This window comes from Pipistrellus hanaki, assembly GCF_964339955.1.
Source record: "Pipistrellus hanaki genome assembly, chromosome: 3".
In the NCBI taxonomy this organism is placed as follows: domain Eukaryota; kingdom Metazoa; phylum Chordata; class Mammalia; order Chiroptera; family Vespertilionidae; genus Pipistrellus; species Pipistrellus hanaki.
In genome coordinates, this window is record NC_140505.1 from 187,950,788 (window position 1) to 187,966,571 (window position 15,784).

The window sequence follows — 15,784 nt, forward strand, 5'->3', positions numbered from 1 at the left end:
AGTCTCTGTGTCCCGGCCCACCTGCAACGCCTAAAGCCAAAGAGAGGTGCACCGGTGAGTGGGGAGGCAGGGAGGCGGTGCTGGTTTGTGGATCACCTCCTGGCCCTGATTGGCGGGTACCTCACCTGGGGCGCCCAGCACCTTCTGCCTTGATTGCTCCGTCTCGGCTTCCGGAACGTTAGGCTGGACGCACCGGGGCAGCCCACAGGCACGGCCACACCTGCTCGGCACCAGGCTCTCTGGTTAGAGGGAGCTCGTGGGCTCAGCAAACACCTGAGCGCCTGCAGGGGGTGCTGCAGGCCAGTCATCACAAGCCCACGGGAGGGGGTGCAGGCCCAAGAAGAGTGGGGGGACCCAGCAGACAACATGCTGGCGGGAGAGGTGGGAGAGAGGAGAAAGTGAGGGGGAGAGAGGCTGGGTCTGGCGGGCAGGGTGTGGCGGTTGGCAGGCCGGCACCAGCCCTGGGAGGGGCTTACAGGTCAGGAGAGTTGGGGTTTCTGGCAACAAAAAGGAAGCCTCGGAGGGTTTCATCGAGGGAAGGCGACCTGTGTGCATGCTGCTGCGTCCTGCCTGGCACGCGTCGCTGACAAAGCAATCGGAGAAGGTGCTGGGCGCCCCCAGGTGAAGCCAGTGTGGAGCCTGGAGTGAGGGGGTGGGTGTAGGTGGGGGGTGAGTCGGGCCAGGAGGGCGAGAGGCCCCGGCAGATTGAATGCCACACAACAGCCTCCCCCGGATTCTCGAGGGTGGGCCACGGCAGGGGCCTGCGTGCCGGGTCTGACTTCCAGACCAGCGAGATGCCCAGAGGACCCTGGGGGCCAGCCCGGGGCTTACACCCCTCTGTCTACCCCCGCCAGGCGGGGTCTCGGGCTCTCCTGTCATTTGTTTTCTTCCAAGCGCCCAGTCCTTCCCCAGGGGGGGGCCTCCCACACGACCAGGTGAGTCGCTCGGTGCCTCGGATGTGGGGCCCTGGTTACACAACGGAGCTGACCTCCATCCTGCTCACTTCATCGCGGGGTCACAACAGAGCCAAGGGGCTTTGAAAACAAATGAAATCCACAGGCTGTAGCTCTACCCAGCCCTGCTGGCGAGTGCCCCCTGGTGGCCGCGCCAGGGCTGACAGCGGCTTCATGGCTCCCAGTGGAGAGGTCCTGGCCAGGCGATGCCAGGTGATGACATGGTTCCCAGTCGTTTCTGTCCTGGGGTGGGGGTGGGGGTACCCTTCTGGGTGGGGTGACCGCTGTTTGTAGTGGTGGGTGGTGGGGGCAGACCTCAGTGTCCACCACTCCACCACGGGCCTGTCCCAGTCCTCCCGGTGTGACATCTTTCATTCATACAAGCAGCCTTTCAGACTGGATGGCATGTTGGGCAGCTGGTCCCGCCTTGCCCAGCGAGGACTGCCCCCTGACATCCTGGCAGCTGGACCTCCAGCCCTGACAAGCTTGCCCCCTCCGGGACACCATCGGTGCTGGCAGTCCTCTGGCCACTCCTGCAGGGCACTCTGCTCCCCAGCCCACGGCTGCCCTCGTCTCTGGTCTCCCGGCCTGGGCCCACCCTCACTAGGTGAACCTCCCCGTCTGGTCCCACCCACCTCCCTGCTCCGCCTCCCGCCCAGGACAGTGACATCCTGGGAGCAGAGCTAGGCTGTGTCCATCTTTTCCCAGGCGGCAGGTGGGCACATAATCAATGCCTGACTGTTGAGTGGCATCTTTGTTGTTGTTAATCCTCACCGAGGATATTTTCCCATCAATTTTAGAGGAAGTGAGGGAGGAGAAAGGAAGGGAGGAGAGAGGGAGGAGGACAGAGAGAGAGACACACAGAGAGACAGATTGGTGCAAATCCCCCATCCACCCCGACTGGGGCATGGGTCGAACCTGCAACCCTGATACGTGCCCTTCACCAGGAGTCTGTCCCGCTCAATGTCAGGAGAAGGGCACAGCTGGGGTGCAGACGGGGCAGGGGCAGGGCCAGGGGGCCGCGCCTAGTGGGAAGATGACATACTGGAGTGGGCCAGGGGCCTGCTTCTCATTCCAGCCTGCCCCTTGTGGGATCACAGGGGGCACCCCTCCTCTTCATCTCCTAATAATCAGGTGTCCTACAGTCCCGCCCAGCTCCTGTGGCTCTTCAGTGGCCAAACTGCCTATTGGCTGAACCCAAGAGGAGTTGATGAACGGGGGAGGGGAGAGCCTGTGCAGTATTAGCCAGTGACGGCCTTTAGCACCAAAAGCAAAGAATTAGCCCCAGAAGCACCTGTCCCATGGCGTGGGCCTGCACAGCCATGCCAAGGCGGGCTGAGCCTTCGCCAAATCCGCACGTCGCATGACAATTTCATCCTCACGCTTGGATCCCTGTAAGCTCGTTGGCGCCAGATGCCTGAGCTGCTTTCCCAAACCTGTCTCATCACCATGGACGGACGGAAGTCTGTGCTCTATTAACAGCAATCTTTAAAACGGAATGCGACATGTGTCTGAAACATGAAAACCAACCACAAGATGCATGCCCGGCCGCACTGCTCATCACAGCCCGAGCTAACGCCTAACTCTCGTCCTCAACTCAGGGACCATTTCCCCCTTCCCTGCTATTTAAAAACATGTTTCTGGTCAGTTAAAATTGACCTTCAATATTATTTTACATTAGTTTCAGGAGTACAGCCCAGTGGTTACACATTTATATAATTTACAGAGTGATCCCCTCAGTGAATCTAGGACCCACCTTGCACCATACATACTTATGACAATACTAGAGGCCCGGTGCATGAAAATTCACGCACTGGAGGGGGTGTCCCTCAGCCCAGCCTGCCCCTCTCACAGTCTGGGAGCCCTCAGGGGAAGGAGGCGACCCGGTGATCAGGGGAAGGCGACGCCCCATCACACCTCTGGCAACCATCAGTCTGTTCCCTGTACCTGTGCGTCTATTTTGTTTTGTTGTTTATTTTGTTCTTTAGATTCCATATAAGTGAAATCGTATGGTATTTGCCTTTCTCTGACTAGCTTATTTCACTCATCATATTATCCTCTAGGTCACATGTGTCAAACACAAGGCCCGCGGGCCAAATGCAGCCCGCCAGGCCTTGCAATGTGGCCCGCACCGCGCTGTCATCACTGCACTCCACTGTCAGTTTATGACATTGTCAGTTTATGACTGTTCAGTAAACCATTCGGCCCGCGATTTAGGCTGGATTTTAGATTTTGGCCCCTTCTCTGATTGAGTTCGACACCCCTACTCTAGGTCAATGGGCGGCAAACTGCGGCTCACGAGCCGCTGAGGTTTGCCGCTCCATTGACTAATGAGTTTGCTGATCATTGACCTAGACTCTTGATTCCAATAATTACAGGCTGTTGTTGTTGTTCCTTGTGAGTAAGCCCCTTTCCCAGTGGTGGGCAAACTCAGTCAACAGAGCGGCAAACCTCGGCTAGTGAGCTGCGGGTGGTTCGTGAGTGGCAGTTTGCCGACCGCTGCTCTAGGTTCATCCGTGCTGTTGGCAGATGGTAAGACTTCCTCTTCTTTTTTGTGGCTGAGTGGTATTCCATTGTGTAAATGTGCCACAACTTTTTTATCCAGTCATGTGCGATGGACACGCAGGCTGCTTCCAAATCTTGGCTATTGTAAAATAATGCTGCAATGAATGTAGAGGTGCATATGTCTTTCCAAATTAGTGTTCTAGATTTCTTCAGATAAATACCCACAAGTAGAATCCTGGGTCATAAGTAGTTCTATTTTTTAAGTTTTTGAGATAACTTCATACTGTTTTCCACAGTGGCCATGCCAGTTTCTATTCCCATTAACAATGCAAGAGGGTTCCTTTTCTCCACATCCTTCCCAGCTCTTGTTGAGGGCAGCCATTCTGACTGTGTGAGGTGAGAGCTCACTGTGGCTTTGATTTGCACCTCTGAAGATTATTGCCTCTGAGCAGTTTTTCACATCTGCTGGCCATTTGCATGTCCTCTTTGGAGAAGCATCTACTCAGGTCTTCTGCCCATTGTTAATTGCCTTTTTTGGTGTTAGGTGGTATGAGTTCTTTGCAGATTTTGGATTTGAACCCTTTTCAGATGTATCGTTGGTAAATACCTCAAGCAGCAAGCTGTCTTTTTGTTTTGCTGATCCTTTCCTTTCCTGTGCAAAAGCTTTACAGTTTGATGTCGTCCCTCCTGTTCCTCTTTTGTTTCCCTTGCCTGAGGAGATTATCTCGGAAAAAAACATTGCCATAAGAGACGTCAGTTTATTACCCATGTTTTCTTCTAGGAGTTTTATGGCTTAGTGTGTTACATTTAAGTCTTTCATCCATTTAGAGTTTATTCTTGTATGTGGTATAAGAAGGTCGTTTCAGTTTTTTTTGCATGTAGCTGTCCATTTTTCCCAACGTCATTTATTTAATACACGGTCTTCTTTGCCATAGATTGACCATAGAGATGAGGGCTTATTTCTGGGCTCTCTGTCCTGTTCCATGGATCTATGTGTCTGTTTTTATGCCAGTACCATGCTGTTTTGATTACTATAGGCTTGTAGTATAGTTTGTCACCAGGTAGCATGATACCTCCAACTTTTTTCTTCTTTCTCAAGATTGCTATGGATCCCTGTTATTTCTAAGTGCTGCCAATTCATGTCCACCCCTGCTTCAAGATGGCCTTAAAACTCAACCTCCAGGGGGCCACCGTGAATGAATCTTAGCTCACTGACGCTGCCAGCCTGTAGGTACCTAGAACTCCATTTTTACCAAAAACGTTAGGGGGTGGAGAGTTGCCATTTGTGGCCAACAGACTGACTTCCAGTGGTTGGTGGCTACCTCTGCCCTGGGTCCCTACCACCCTGGGATCTCCGTAGGAGAAGGCGGGAACCTTCCTCAGCCAGAGGATGAGTGACTGGTGTGTCCCCACTCCTAGCCGGAGACAGACGCAGCGAGTACCTGTCTCCTTAGAACAAACGCTGTGTGCCAGGAGAGCCCGAATCCCGGAAGAGAAATAATTTCCTGTGGCAGTGCAGCTAAGGAGACATCTTGTAGCTGTTTTGCCAGCTCCTTTTCCAAAGTACACATTTCCAGCCCCGAGGAGACTGTAAGCGGGGGCTGTGCCTCATCCATCACGGCCCCCACCCCGCGCTCAGCACAGCGCTGCAGTCCTATCCAGTAATCAATACACGCTTGTTACCTAACTAAAGGCAAATTAAATGCTAAGCAGCACTAATTGCAAGCTGCTGCAGATCCTGGCACCGGCGCGGAGAATTCCGGGTGATTGTCGGGGGTTTGCTCGCTGCCCAGGTGTACGAAGCCGAGGTGGCTGTTCCCTCGCTGCTCGCTCCTTTGTTCCGGGGAGGGCGCCCTCCCCTAAGATTGCTGCAGCATAGTGCTCGGAGGGCAGGACTCATTAAGATTCTAAATTCCAGCATTCTGCGCGACGCAGTCTTGTTCAGGAGCCAGATGAGTGGGTTTTGATTCCCGTTTCCATGGAAGGAGACAACCGGTAACTATTAAGGGAAATTAAGAGCTTAATGGCATCTCAGCACATAAACAGGAGTGGAAGCCTGGGGCTGCTCTGCTGAGCCGGTAGGTGGTCTCTCTCCAGGCACGATCCTAAAATAGCGGAACGGCTCCGTTTACAAATGACGATCCAAGGTTTGCAGCGAGTGTTAAAATGTGCGATTCGGGCCTGGCTGAACAGAAACGCGCAGCTGGGCCACGGGTCAGGGTCACTGCCAAGGAGAGGAAGCACCTATTCCAGTAAATGAAAACCACCACAGTGGCTCTCCCAAGAGAGCGGCTTCCACCTCACTCACTAAAACACGTCCCGCTATGTACAGCTCAGAGCCTGGTCTCCCTGTCTGAAGCCCCGACGGGACAGCGCACAGACCTGTCTCCTGGCCCAGGTCCCGGGGGTCTCGCTTCCACTCAGATGCACGTGGGTCTGAGTCACACGTGCTCTTCCTTATTAACAGAACTTCTCTCCCCAGGGCTTAGGCTCCTGCTGCTTCTTTCTACGAAAGCTGATAACAATCGCTATCAATTCCTGTGGACCAGTTACACGCTGGCTGTGGAGCCCAGTCTCCTAAGTGTGCAGACGGGGAGGCATTGGAGCTCTGAGGACTCTGAGCCTGCAGGGAGGGACACAGCTCCCTTCCCCGAGATGCCCCCTGACCACCAAGGGGATGAGCTGCCGCTGGATGCCGTAAGGGGAGCACTGTTCCCCCAGCTCCCCCTGGTTGGCGCCTCCAGAGGTTTCAGCAGCGGATGCCTGCACTGGGTGTGAGCAGCACCGACTGTCCCGGTTTCTCGGGGGGGGGGGGGGGGTGAGTTTTCCTGGTCGCAGAGGGGCCGTGGTGCCGAGTGGTACCTCAGACACGGTAGCAGGGTCGGCTCTGTTGAAAGCAGACTCAGGACAGAGCACCCAAGGGCGCGATCAGTGCTCTTTGGAAGTTATGGCCAAGGAAGACAGTGACCTCTTCCTCCAAACTCCTCTCCGAAGGCTGTCACACTGCAGCAAGCACGTCAGACTTGCTTGCACCACAGAGCTCCGGTCTGTTTGAACAGAGAGCAAACCTACCCAGTGGTCGGCAAACTGCGGTTCTCGAGCCACATGCAGCTCTCGAGCTGCGATTTGCCATTCTGTTGACTAATGAGTTTGCCGACCACTGGGACAGGGGCTTAATCACAAGGAACAACAACAGCCTGTAATTATTGGAATCAAGAGTCTAGGTCAGTGGTCGGCAAACTCATTAGTCAACAGAGTGGCAAACCTTGGCTTGTGAGCCGCAGTTTGCCGACCACTGACCTAACCTAATAGACTTTATGGGCTGATCAGAACAATACATGGCAAGGCAAATTCAGGTTCTTGTAAAAAAATAAAAAATAAAAATCTAAGTTAACTCTTCACATGGAAGTGAGAAATTCCAGGGTCAGGGAAAGCACTTTAGAGTGAAGGTGCTCTTAGGGAAAAAAGAATTACATTTCAAACTCTCATGACAGACTGACCTAGTCAGTCACCTACGTACATGGAAAAACCCTTGTGTGCAAGGAAGCAAGCACAGAGTTTTAGCTCCCCAGTTCTGGACTCTGGACCGGAGCACACACCGCCCAAGTTTCACCATCAAGCTCAGGTTGGCTCAAAAGACATTTATGAAGTCCCATATTTGTTAACACAGCCAACCATTAGGGTTTTTCACCTACAATGTTCCCTCAGAGACAAGTGTTGCTAAAAGCAAGAATCCTTGCAAAGATTCTCACGTAGCAGCTTGTTATCTCACTGCGAACAACAATTACCCCAAATATTGATGATTCTGAACAAGAGGACGTCTGATGGAACTGGAGGCAGAGAAATTTAAACACAGATTTAGAAATCCCTACTGCCATGTCATTACATGTTTTGGTGTTGGATGTGTCAGGTGTCATTTGAAATAGGTCTTCCAAAAATCCAACCCAATGAGATAATCCTGGAGATCACAAATAGCCTCAGAATGTGTTTTTTAAAACAGCTGCCCCAGTGTTCTGTGAAGTCCCTGTGGCTCACAGTCACAGAAGGAGAAGAGAAAATGGGCATCGCAATATCTGAGGAGATCCTGGCTGAGAATTTTCCAAAACCGATGGAAGACATTAAGCCACAGATTCAAGATAGCCTACAAACCCAAGCAGGATAAAGACAAAACCACAGTCCAGCCTGTGTGGCTTAATGGTTGAGTGTTGACCCATCAACTAGGAAGTCGTGGTTCTATTCCCTGACAGGGCACATGCCTGGGTTGTGGGCTCAATCCCCAGTAGGGGGGTGCAGGAGACAGCTCATCAATGATTCTCTCTCACACTGAAGTTTTGATCTCTCCCTCTCCCTTCCTTTTGAAATCAATAAAAATATATTACATAAAAAAAAAGAGAAAACCACTGCTAGGCACATCTTAAAATTTTCCAGAGAAAAGAAAGACACATTACTTACAAAAGAATAACAATTACACAGCAGATTTTGCAACAGAAATGATGGAAGCCAGCACATAGCATTGTTAGGAGGCTGAACAAAAATAACTGCAGACTGGGAGCTCTATACTCAGGAAAATATAATACCCTAAAGGCGAAGATTTTCAGATAAATAAAGACGGAATCAATTTATTGCCAGCAGACGCACACTAAATACAATTTATAGTGTCACCTGTCTTGGAAACTGGAAGAACAAACAGCAACAACAAAAATTAGTAGAGAAATGGAAAATTCCGACAACACAATGAACGAATGTGACCTAGTTAAAAGCCTCTTTAATGCCAGCTCAGCAGAAAACTGCTGAATTCTATCTGAATTCTGTTGCAATATCACATATCACGTAGCTTCTGGGAAACCCTATTGCACACTTCTTAAGCAGAAGTGACACGTCTTAGTATTACTGTGACAACAGCTTTGATGATTATGGACTCGAGCCGGACACCGGGGGTTCCCAGATCACACGTTGGGAACTGCCGACCTAAGTGAGGAAGCCAGGGAGAGGCAAATGGGGATGGGGTTCAGGACCCCAGTCGGGGAACCGGCCTCTGTGAAAAGTGCAAGTGTGTCTTTTGGAACAAGAGCAAAGGCAGAAATGTGGCCAAAGCCATTGCCTGTTCCCTTCTTATGGACTCCCTGTTCTCAGTGAGACCTGAGAGGAGGCCATCCACCGAAGCGTGCCGACCCCAGGAGAAAAAGCATCTGGGATGATTCTGCATGGCTGGAAAGCTAGTCACCAGCCATGCAGTCACAGTGCCGAGCGGGGCCCCTAAACCATCGCCTCCACAGCACTCCGCAGGGCACCCTGTCACCTGCCTGCTGACAGACCCGCGGGGAGGGAATTCCTCCACCAGCTGAACCGGAGCCTCGGCCTCCCTCCACAGGGGGTGGTGTGGCAGGGTGCTTCGGGGCATGCCCGGGGCCCTAAGCTGCCTGGGTTCTAATTCTGCTTCCGCCATGGAGTAGCTGCGAGCCCATGGGCAGCAGACCCTCTCGGTGCCTCAGTTTCTTAAACGTGAAATGGGGATAATCATAGCACCCACCTCGTAGGGCTGCTGTGCCGATCAATGCAGATCAAATGACAAGTAACGTACTTGGATGGGAATCCAGCAAAGGGCTCCCTCAGGGCCAGCGACAACTAGGTCACTGCTGTTAGGATTGCCAACATGACCTGCTGAGCTTCCACTCTGCCCGGGCGCGTGGGTAAGTCCCCGTTCACCTGGCAACTAGCACTGAGCAGCCCTAGCGCAGGCCCAGCCCTAGCGCAGGCCGGGGCTGAGGGTAGCTGTGGGCTAAGCGAGCTGGGCCCCTTGCGGGGCTCTCACTCCTGCGGGAGGCCGGCGGGACACAGTGGACATGCCCGTCCGTGTAACAGTCGCAGCCGTTGCAAGTGCTAACGTTTGGGAAGGTGTAGCATGGGCCTAGCTTTGAAAGCACCCCTCCCTTTGCAGAGGCAGCAGCAGACCCCAGCCGGCCCTTCTGGTGTTTACAGGGCGGAGGACCGCGCGGCTCATGGCGGCCCCGCACGACACGCCCAACCGCCAGCTCTCCGCGCGAAGCCCTCGCAACAGAAACCCTCTTTCCAGCTGCAGGTCCTCAAGCACGTTCCCGCGTCGCGGGGACACGACTTCCGGCGGAAGTTCTTTCCGCCGGGGCCAAAGCCTGTAAAAGGGCCCGGCCTCATCCTTGCACGCTCCGTAGTAGACATGGCCAATCGGAGCACGGCTTATTCCCGAGTGCGGAGAAACGTCCTCCAATCAGCGGGCGCCGTCGTCGCCCCGGCAACAGCGTCCTAGAGTGGGCTGGGCCTGCGCGGCCCGGCGGCTCGCTGCGCGCTCTAGTGGCCCCGCGAGGAGGAGACCCGACGCGGGCGCGGGTAAGGCGGCGGCCTCGGCCCCGGAGCCCGCGCGCGAGCCGCGGGGCGGCGGGGACCGAGCAGGGGGCCGGCGGGCAGACCCGAAGGCCCCGCAGCCCGAGAGGGCGGCTGCCCCCCGCGGGGATGCGGAGTCCCCGCCCCGATTCCCACGTGGGCGCGGCGCGCCCGCAGGTGCGGAGCGCGGGGCAGGCTGCCGGGCCCGCCGAGCTGACGTGATGCTCGGGGAACACAGGTTAACAACGACGCGGAAGGGGGCACCCCCCTTCCTCCGTGGGTCCGTGCGGGCCACGCGGAAGGCAGACGTGTGGTGCTGCCTCCCGCTGCGCCTGCTCACGGGATGTTCCATGCCCCTTATTCCTTCGGTTCCCACAACGATCTAGAATGTATGTTGCTGTTAACGCCGCCTCCCGGAGGAGGACCCGAGCCCTGTGGGGTGAAGGCGGTTGTCCAAACACCATACAGTCTTTCTAGAACATTCTTTCTCCTCAACCCCCTCCCGCCAAACACACACACACACACACACACACACACACAGTTTTTCCTCAGAAATTTGGTTCGGAGGCACTTCGTGAAATATTTGGTTTCACAAAACTAAGACCATAGAGAAATCACTTTGAAGAGGAGTATTTTAATGTTCCTTTAAAAAATATATATATATATATATATATTTTATTGGTTTTTTATAGAGAGGAAGGGAGAGGGAGAGAGAGTTAGAAACATCGATAAGAGAGAATCATTGACCAGCTGCCTCTTGCACACCCCCTACTGAAGATGTGCCCGCAACCAACGTACATGCCCTTGACTGGAATCGAACCTGGCACCTTTCAGTCCGAGGCTGACGCTCTATCCACTGAGCCAAACCGGTTTCGGCAAAATGTTTCTTAATTTACAGAAATGCTGTAAAAAAAAAAAAAAATCGACTTTCACACTGCAGTTCCTTCATCTCTTTCATTCACTGTTTTTCATCCAACATACATGTCGTCGGTCACGTCCCGGGAACTGGGACTGGAATCGGGCCCCGCCCCGCGGTTCATCTGGGAACAGATTCGCCCCCACGCCACCGGCACCGCTTTCGGAGGACCAGGGCTTTATTTGCTTGATTTGCACTTCCCTAGCCTTCAGCCTCCCCTTCAGTGTGGGCTCACCGTAGGCGCTCGTAGATATTTGTCAAATAACGCTCATCCCAGTGGGTGGGAGCCGAGTGGAGGGGCAGAGCGTGGGGGTGGAGGGGAAACAGGAACATCTGTAATAGTGTCAACAATAAAAAGAAGAAATGCTTGCCTGAGACTTTAACCTGCCTCTCCGATGCGTCTGCCCCTCGCCAGCCGTCCACTGCTGGCCCATGCTGACTCCCTCCGCTGACACGGAGCCAGAACCAGCGCCGGGAGGATGGTCCGCAGTCCGGTGCCCGCCCCCAGCAGGAATCTCCGGGGAGGCCGCCGGCTGCTAACAAGCCGATGGCGTTACTAAAGCTGCTTTGCAGGTGTGTATGAGGAGGGACTGTCCGCCCGGCCGCCGCTGCTCAGAGGTGGGCGTGGACTAGGGCACTGGTCGGCAAACTCATTAGTCAGCAGAGCCGAATACCAACAGGATAACCATTGAAATTTCCTTTGAGAGCCACATTTTTTAAACGTAAACTTCTTCTAACGCCACTTCTTCAAAACAGACTCGCCCAGGCCGTGGTATTTTGTGGAAGAGCCACACTCAAGGGGCCAAAGAGCCGCCTGTGGCTCGTGAGCCGCAGTTTGCTGACCATGGCCACTAGGAGATCACGATTTGATTCCCAGTCAGTGTACGTGCCCAGATTTCGGGCTCGATCCCCAGTGTGGGGTGTGCAGGAGGCAGCTGATCCATGATTCTCTCTCATCATTAATGCTTCTGTCTCTCTCTCCCTCCCTGTCTCTGAAATCAATACAAATCTATTAAAAAAGCGAATGTTTCGGGTTAGGGGGTGGTGAGAGTCCCGGAGGTTTTCTCGGTTGCCGCCTGCCTCTGCCAGGATGGGGACATACGCTGGGGATGCACATGGGAAACTTCGGGCCAGACAGGAGGTAACGGTTGCTTCTCTTTTGTCAAGTGTCTTTATCGAAAAGTGCCCCAAGTTTAGGCGTGCAGAACAATGTAGATTGGATTATCATGCTATTTAAAGATTCAGGTTTAGTGCAGTGCTGTCCGGGATGGCCACACCATTGAGAAGAGCAGATGGAGGGGGCGGGGCATGTCTGAGGAAGCCCCGAGCAGAGGTCATATAGGCCTAGGATGCCCTTCCAATACCGGAGAGGGCTAGTTCCCAGCTTCCTCCTGTTGACCTTGAACTGCTGTTTGGTTTGTTTGCTGGCCCAGGTGGCACCGTTACTTCTTCGCTCCATGTCCTTGCAGTTTCACTGCTGTTCCTGGCTCATGCTCAGTGAGCACGTGCTCTGCTCCAGGCTCAAATACATGCAGCACATTCAGTCCTCACGTTCACCTTTTTTTTTTTTTTAATGGATCTGGATTGATTTCAGCTGCTTGTGAAAAGGTAGGCGCTCTTTCCATTCCGCAGGGCAGGTGAGGGGCTACAAAGCAGACAAATGGTAGAGGGCAGCTTCTCCTCCAGCCTGTCTCCCCACAGAAACTGGGTTCTTTTAAGAAAGTTTTACTGATTTCAGAGAGAGAGAGAGGAAGGCATTGATTTGTTGTCCCACTTGTTTATTCATTCACTGGTTGATTCTTGTATGTGTCCTGACCAGGGATCAAACCTCAAAATGCTGGTGTATGGGCAAGCGCTCCAAACCACTGGGCTGCTAGGCCAGGGCCCAGAACCTGTGTTTGTGACTAGTGTTCCGGTATCAGTATTAATGTTTAGTATTCCTATAGTGTTCAGTATTCCACAGTATTCCAAAGTACTAGTGTTCAGCATTCCTGTAGTACTTTGCACACGTCCCACTGTAGTCCTGAGATGACTGAGAATACACACGGCACCGTCAAGTGGCAACACGGAAGTCAGGGCCATGCACAGCACAGGTTGGATGGAAAGCAGCGTCAGGAGAAATGAAAATACTTAGACCACCCATAATGGGTCATACATTCAGCTCTCAGCTTCTTTTTTTTTTTTTTTTTTTTTTTTTTTTACTAAATATATTTTATTGATTTTTTACAGAGAAGAAGAGAGAGGGATAGAGAGTTAGAAACATCGATGAGAGAGAATCATAGATCAGCTGCCTCTTGCACACCCCCTACTGGGGATGTGCCCACAACCAAGGTACATGCCCTTGACCGGAATCGAACCTGGGACCTTTCAATCCGCAGGCTGATGCTCTATCCACTGAGCCAAACCGGTTTCGGCAGCTCTCAGCTTCTTAAACTCAAGGAGAAAGAAATTAAAAAAAATAATAAAATAAGATAAAAATAAAAAAGGTAGAAATTGAATTCATTTTGTTAGGCAGATGAGGCATTTGAATTCCTCTGGGAAGGAAAAATGCTTTTCTAACCGCTGGTCAGGAAGGCAGAACTCTTGGGTTTCATCCCAACACCCCAGAGGGCCTGGGGACCCCTGAGTGACGGAGGCGCAGGCCCGGCCCTCCCTCTGGGGAGGTGGGACCGTCACATTTGCGTGGGTACTTAATCGATTTGGAGCATCAGTGCTTTTCAGTAACTCCTCCGGAATGCTGTTTCTCCCTGAGGGATGGGGACACGTGTCAGCCTGTCCCTCGGGCTGGTCTCCCTCACTCGTCTGCTAATTTCCTTCTCAGTTACTCGCTGGGCACCGGCCCTGTGCCAAGCCCTGTCTAGGCATTGAGGACATCTCAGTGGTGGCTGGCCCTGACCTGGCGCAGCCAGCCTCCACCCAGCCGCTCTCTCCTGGCGGTTCTCTGCCTGCCTTGGTTTGCCCTCCTGTGTTGGCCTAAAAGTCCCTGAGCCGGCATTCAACACCTCACCCTGTAACTGTCTGCCCGCCTTCTGCCCGGGGATGTGTCTGACTTACCTTTCTGTCCCTCCCAGGACCTAATGTTATAACGGCTACCACATACCCAACACAGCCCCTGCGTGGCAGGCGCTTTAGAGAGTGTCTGCCCCCCCCCCCCCCGCCCCCGGCCTTTAGAGTGTGTGTGTGTGTGGGGGGGGGGGGGGCATCACCCCTGGAGAAGCTGGTGGGAGAATCCTCTTTTTAGAACAATCATGTCGCACACGCTTGCTCTTCGGTCTCTGAGGCAAGTTCCACGGAACACACGGACCCGCCCCGGGCCCAGGCGGCACATGGCTTACAGAGAAAGGTGACTCCGTGCTGCAGTGAGGAAGCTGGGGCAGGCGGGGCTAAGCCACTGGCAAGTGTGCACAGAAGGTAGTGGAGCCAGTTAGACTCCTTGTCTTTTTTACTCCAAATTCTCCACCCCCTCACCCACCCCCGTCCCCCGTGGATGCGCAGCAGATGACTGAGTGAGGGCAGGAAGGCCAAGGCGGGAACCTAACAGACCGTCCATCTGATGGCAGAGTGGACACAGGGGAGGTTTTTCTCGGGGATCTGGATTTAGCTGCCAGAATCTTGTGTTGCTTGCAACTTTTCCCAATTTAGTCAAGTGACGATTCCCCCGCGATGCCAGTTCCAACAGTTCCTGCTGCTGCCGCCGCTTCTGCTGGGCTGCGCACGTTTCTCGCTCCGGTGTGAATTATGCTTTCCGGTGCCAAGGCAGATGGCTGGCTCTGTGGCTCTGGTTCTGGTATAAATAGCGTCTGTTGGGAACTGGACATCGGTACGTATGTGGCAAGTGCGTGTACAGGTGACATCGACCCCCGTCCCCCCTCTGCCGTGGTTAGGGAGTGTCTGCGATGCCCTGTGACGTGGTGCTTCTGGGGGCATTGGCCTTAAGTCCTGGCTGGCGTCCACTTTCCCACGCTGTGCGGGCCCCTGCGTGCATGGGTGCTTGAGGATTCTCTCTGTTTAGGAGCCTCAGCTGAGGGTGCGAGTCAGGCTGACCCGCAGCACGCGTCACTGCCTTGCTCACGCTCGGGACGGGTTCAGCTTCGAAAATAAGGGTCACATTAGCCCATGCCTCTCCCCCTCCCAGTCGGAGGTGTGGAGACCGGTGGTCCACTGGGAACAGAGGTCAGTGGGGTGCTGGCTGCGCCCCAGGCCGTGCCGCAGGTGCGGGCACAGGAGGCGGGTGCCGCCGTTCTCCGCGGGAGGGGCTGTGGCTCAGCCAGGGAGAGCGCGGAGCGGGGAACCCAAGTGAACACGCAGCAGGGCTGGGGGACGGGCTGGGCGGTGCTGATACTGGACACACGTCCCCGCCCCCACAGCGAAGTAAGGGAGTGACGGGTGCAGGACAGAACTGCAAGGCCAAGTTCTCCGGACAGGCCTGGCGGTCCGCTCCAGGAGGCCAGGGAGGAGCAGCTCAGCAGGGGGGCTGGTTCTCCATCTCAGAAGGAGATGGGCGTGGGCTGAATGGGAGTGTGCTAGCAGAGAGGGACCGGGGAGTCCCAGCAACAGAGGGCCCTGCAGTGCGGAGGCAGGGACCCCCTGGATGCTGGGAGGCGGCAGAGGCTCTCCGGGGCCAGGCTGTTGATGACGTGATGACCTTCCTCCCTGGAGAGTGGTGAGTATTTTTTTTTAACTTAAAAAAATGTGGACTCACGGAAATGCTGCCGAATTAGTGCGGAGAGGCCCGGCGTGTCCTGGCTTCCCCTCCGGTGCCGTCTCACAGATCAGCCCGCGTGCAGCCCGCAGAGCCGGTCTGGGCGGCAGGCTTCGGCAGCCTCCCCCGTGGAAGGCCCTCACTTCCCTCCGTGCAAGTTCTCTGAAAATTAACACTTGTGTGTTTTGCATTTCACGTCTTCAAGCCAAGGAGGAGCATAACTATATCTGTGCTGTAGAGAGATGAAGCCTGGCAACAGGAGGAGGGAGGGAGGGAGGGGGTGGAGATCTGGAAGGAATTGAAGGGTTATTTTCTTTTTCTTTTTAAAATATATTTATTGATTTCGGAAAG

At 54.1% G+C, this 15,784-nt stretch overlaps 1 protein-coding gene across 6 annotated transcripts in view; it reads left to right on the forward strand.

The window, feature by feature from the left end:
• The first annotated feature begins 11,146 nt into the window (after positions 1-11,146).
• The window catches only part of EFCAB6 (EF-hand calcium binding domain 6), a 105,929-nt gene continuing 101,291 nt past the window's right edge, over positions 11,147-15,784 (forward strand). For 4 of the 6 annotated variants that reach the window (XM_084878112.1, XM_084878115.1, XM_084878116.1 and 1 more), the window contains exon 1: positions 11,147-11,304. The gene's annotated coding sequence lies outside the window, so the exon portion shown is untranslated. Of the gene's footprint in view, positions 11,305-14,451; positions 14,552-15,338; positions 15,395-15,784 lie in introns of those variants that run through there. The other 2 variants (XM_084878114.1, XM_084878113.1) reach the window with 2 other exon arrangements.